Source organism: Coffea eugenioides, chromosome 3 (assembly GCF_003713205.1).
Source record: "Coffea eugenioides isolate CCC68of chromosome 3, Ceug_1.0, whole genome shotgun sequence".
Classification (NCBI taxonomy): Eukaryota; Viridiplantae; Streptophyta; class Magnoliopsida; order Gentianales; family Rubiaceae; genus Coffea; species Coffea eugenioides.
The window spans coordinates 26,008,693-26,014,278 of NC_040037.1; the positions used below are offsets into that span (position 1 = coordinate 26,008,693).

Sequence of the window (5,586 nt, forward strand, 5' to 3'; positions counted from 1 at the left end):
TTATGCATTTATAATACATTTATAAATATTTATAAATAAATATATTTATATATTTATATAAAAATATATCAATATATTATAAATGTATTATATTATACATAATACATAATATAAATATATTTATAAATGTATAAATGTATATTATTATAAATGTATAACTTATAAATGAATATTATATAAATGTAAAAATTATATATTTTTATATAAATACATATTTATGCATTTATAATACATTTATATAAATATATAAATAAATATATTTATATATTTATATATTTATATAAAAATATATAAATGTATTATATTATATATAATACATAATATAAATATATTTAGAAATGTATAAGTGTATATTATTATAAATATATAAATTATAAATGAATATTATATAAATGTATAAATGTATTATAAAGGTATTATATTATATATAATACATAATATAAATGTATATTATAAATATACATAAATATATATATTATGTATAAATGTACATTTATATAAATGTATAATATATATAATATAATATATATTATATTATATATAATTTTATAATATATATATTTTATATAAATATATAAAAATATATATTAAATAAATAAATTATATATAATATGAATAAATAAATATATAAATATATTATTTATAAATATTTAATATATATAATATACATTAATATTAATTATAAATATTTGAATATTAATAAATATGGTGTTTATATAATATTTCAATTTGTAATATTTATTGTATATTTCATTATATAAATATTTATACAATATATAATATATAAATATATAATATAAAATTTTCAATTTGTATAATATACATAATATTGTATATATATAATATAATATAATATACATAATATACATTTATACATTATTACATATTATGTATATTATATATTATACATAACATTATTATACATATTATATATTATACATAACATTATTATACATTATTATACACAATAATGTACATAATAATGAAAGTACATTAATAATGTATATATTATAAGACAATGTACATAATATATTATGTATAAATATTTATACATTTATGTATACAATATTACATATTATGTATATTATATTATGTATATTATATTATATTATATATAATATTAATGTATATAAATATTTATATAATATATAATATATAAATATATAATTTTCAATTTGTATATTTCAATTTATATTAATATAATATATATATAATATAGATAATTGAAATATACAATTTGAAATATACATATTAAATTTGTATATTTGGAGTTGTTTTTGATATTATGTATACAATATTACATATTATGTATATTATACTATGTATAATATTAATGTATATAAATATTTATATAATATATAATATATAAATATATAACATATAAATATATAATTTTCAATTTGTATATTTCAATTTATATTAATATAATATATGTATAATATAGATAATTGAAATATACAATTTGAAATATACATATTAAATTTGTATATTTGGAGTTGTTTTTGATATAATGTTTGGATATGAGTGTTTTTGGAATTGTTTTTGAAATACACATTTACTGTAGCATTTGGAATGTGAAAAACAGTTTTTCAAAAACAGGTGCAAAAAAAAGGAATCCAAACGGACCCAAAGATATTTCAACCAAATGGAAACTGCAGGTCATATTATCCAAAAGAAACGTATATCAGAATATTAAAGAAAAATGACATAAACCACCAACAGATCAGTGCATAGGCTAAGTATCAACAAAAAGACACCTTGCAGCACTGCAAAGGGATGAAATAAGTCAAAAAGTAAAACAAAAGAGACAACACTCAAGATTTTAACAACACAATAGCACATAACAGAAATCAGATAAGCATCTACAATCTATCTCACATCATAGCTCTCCCTTCTTCTCCCTAGTTCCTTCACACCCCCTCAACATCCCTCTAATGTAGTCATCATCTCTAAACTTGCTCTCTCAAATAAATTCATGGCAATAAACGATGCTTGCTGCCATCACATGGTAGAGAAATTGTATCATTTGTCTTCTGCTTGAGACCTGATCAAGTACTCTTGACACTTTTTCCAAAAAAAGAAGACATTAATGGAGCAACAGACACGTGTCCAGAGAGCAATGGATCCAAATTCAAATCAGATTTGTCAACCTGAAAGTATGGGCAACTTCATACAACCTGTAGAACCTAGCTATAAGTTGACCAACAGAATTACTACTCGCGCAATGAAGTGTAACAAACACACAAGAGTTTTCCTAACAAAATAAAGCAATTATATGTATTATCACTGAGACTACATCAACGAGTAATTCATTTATTAATCACAGCAGGAAAAGGATTTAATATAGTAAGCTATATGACAATTGTCATAGACTATTATGAGTTCATAAATACATGCTTATAACAGGAGTTTCATTCCTTACAGTTGCAATATTAACCTCCAATTGCACCTTCAACCCCGTTTACCTGCATGCTAAGAAGATCAACAATAATAGCATCAAAATCACTGGGTCAAGACTTGTCAAGCAATTCGGCACATAGCTTGAAGTTAGCACAGATTAAAAAAAAAAAGACAGAGAAAAATAATTGAATACTACCAGTAAGAGAATCACTCCACTTTGAATTATAATGAAAGGAATGACAAATGAATATATTTTGGAAGCACACGTGATGTTGGAGGTTATATCAAAAAGCTACAAATTTTTGTTAGGATGATTTTCATGATTACATGACCATATAAATGTATTTTCACAAAAATTGATTCCGTCCCTACCCTTGACTTGATCTTTAATTCGTGAAACAGAGTTAAGGCTTCTGGGATCCCTTCTGATGAGAAAGTGAAGTTTGCATATGCAATCAACATAAGAAAGCTAGTCAAGCCACCACTACCAGCAGGATACTGGGGAATTCTGACCAAGGCTGAAGACCATGTCGATCAACCGATATATAAAACAGCAGAATTGATCAACAAGAGCAAATACAATGTATCTGATGAATATGTTCGATCATTTATCGATTTTCAGGAGCTAAATTATCATGAAGGGACCACAGTAGGAGCAAAGGCGAGTGGAATTACTGATTGGAGACACTTAGGCCATCCACAGTGGACTTTGGTTGGGGAGGTCCTGTTACAGTTTTTCCTCTGTCAAGAAACCTGCTTGGAAGCGTTGAGCCCCGTTTCTTTTTGCCCTATTCTTCAGCAAATGAAGGGGAAAAGGATGGTTGTAAACATGCTGTTAATGTTTGGCAGGATATTTGTTTTTAAGAATGTCATTTTTCATTTTCTGCATTATGTTAGGCAAGGTATTTTTTTCCAAGGATGTTGTTTTGTGCATTATGTTCGGCAAGGAATTTGTTTTCCAAGAAGCATGTGTTTTCGCCTCTGTATCAAGTAAAACAGATAATGTGGTTGGATCATGGAAATCTTGTTCATTTATGTGTATGGAACCTTTCTTTTAGCACAGTTGAAGATGTGTTTATACGTAAATGACAGTTCTAAGGTGATTAAAAATTCTTGATTTTTGCAGCAGCACTGGGATGCAAGCCATTTATGTAGCTTATTGGCTTCTCTTCTTGCTTGAGAATAGTCTTGATTTGAGAAAGATGATATTGATTCCTTGATGAAGCTGATATTAATGTGCTTAGCTGGAGTTTTACGGGCCAAAATTTAATTGTTGAGTTCTCAACTTATTTTTTTCATTCCTCAAAATCAGTGTTTTCTCCTCAGACAATTTGGTTTGGGTACTCGATTCTTTTCTGAAAACATTCTTGGGGTGCTAATTATGGTATGCCCCTCTGTAATTCCTCTGCTTTCTTTGCTGGATAAAACCACACAGCTTTTGTTTCTCAACAGCGTGTATTGCTATTGATATATCATTGTATGTAGTTACCCTTGCCGAGCCTGTGAGGGAACTGATTAAAATGTTCCTAATTCTTGGTAGTGCATTTAAGATGTGTATCTGCTGTAAATATGGAGATAACATGAGTAGGCTTCAGGTGGGTGTTTAACGAGTATCTTGTAGCCCATAAATTGCCCTACATACATGAAAGCTCCAGTAGATTGTTTTAAGGAGTAAAAAATGATGCTCCTTTTGAGGCCTGGCCTCCTCAAAATTGTGGTTTTCGTTTTCCTTATAATGATGAATATTGAGATCGCCGTGCTGTCTATCTAATCGCCACCTGCCACTCTGTATGCACTTGATTTCGTTACGACTTGGTGGTGAACAGCTGTGATCTCACTTTTTTACTTTTGCATCCAAGGATAGTTTGCAAAGGACTCTGCATGCATTTGAATTATTTTCTATTTTAAAATGGGGCAGTTGCATGGAACTTCTGCACCATTGGTTGAATATATAATGATATGTGATGTTTATTTTTTTCCGGTCGAAATGTTAAACCAACTTAATGCCCTAGTTTTTAGGTTGTAATGGACTTAGCAACCATTTTGTTAATTGCATAATCATGTAATACTCAATACTCAATCGTCACCCTTGTTTGTTAGGTCCATATTCTTACTTGTTCCATTGGGCTATTTTTGCTCTAGCTGATTTTTCCAATCTGTTCTTAATTTTCTATTGTATACTGGAGACACTCTCTTTGGGGTAGGGAACATATTCAATATACCAGGGACCAGCTGCTGCAGTTGGGAGAAGTATTCTGACAGGTGCCGAACCTGTGCAATAATAATAAATAAAACCTAACTACAACCCAAAGCAGTCAATAATCAATTCGAGTACTGGAGCAGGGACTCTAGGTGTGCAATGGGTTACTTGATTCACCCTGTTCCTGAAGAGTTTGCTTAATCCGATATACCTGAATTAATTATTTAACTGAATTCACTAACTAGTAGATAGTGGTAAGCAGAGTCGTCTCCTCAGGGACTGGAGAGAAATTTATTTCTTTCTGAATCAAGACAAATGGGGGTTTTCACGATTAAATGCTGAAAATAAAGTAACTGCAGAAAATAATTAATTTAAAGAAATAATTAAGAGAAACTCTAGCCAAGGGTATACTTCAGAAATGGTTCATGCAACTGATCATCGATTCACAGATAATTCCAACTTTTATTAATAGATTGGTTATAGTTGTCTAGCACGTGCTAAACAACCAACCTTTCCTTAATTTATCGATAGTTAAGGTACGACCGTTAGCTATTTCTCTAATCCAAAAACAACCTTAGGTACGACCATAGGATTTAAGTTCTAGATTGCATTAATAATTAGAAAGGCCCAATCCTAATTAACAAACACGCTACGAGGGTTTGTTTAAACTAGATCACATGCTCCCCTGACATAAACCCAATTACGCCAGTTGCTACTAAGATAGAGTTAACGAACAATTACGGATTCAATTACCTCTATTTAGCAAAATAGCCTAGATTAATAATTAATTATTGCGCACTAATCAATCATACATAAGGCTATAACAATTAAAATCAGGAAACATATAAATACTAATAAATGAAGAAAATAATTAAAAACGGTTTAGATCTCACAGTAATCGTAGAACTAATTCGTCAGTTGATCCCTCGGCTAGAATTAGGGGCTTAGTTTCCCATTAGTGGAGAATAGGCCGCGCGTGGAGAATT

General features: G+C 28.6%; 1 long non-coding RNA gene and 1 other non-coding gene across 2 annotated transcripts in view; both read left to right on the forward strand.

The window, feature by feature from the left end:
• Nucleotides 1–3,223, forward strand: part of LOC113767036 — a 5,094-nt gene extending 1,871 nt beyond the window's left edge. Inside the window, exon 3 of the long non-coding RNA XR_003467842.1 lies at nt 2,803–3,223. This is a non-coding gene — a long non-coding RNA (uncharacterized LOC113767036). The remainder of the gene's footprint in view (nt 1–2,802) is intronic.
• Nucleotides 3,224–3,943: 720 nt separating this feature from the next.
• On the forward strand, nt 3,944–4,046 carry LOC113767234. Its single transcript, XR_003467952.1, has one exon. It is a non-coding gene; the product is annotated as a small nucleolar RNA snoR103 (small nucleolar RNA).
• Nucleotides 4,047–5,586: the final 1,540 nt, after the last annotated feature.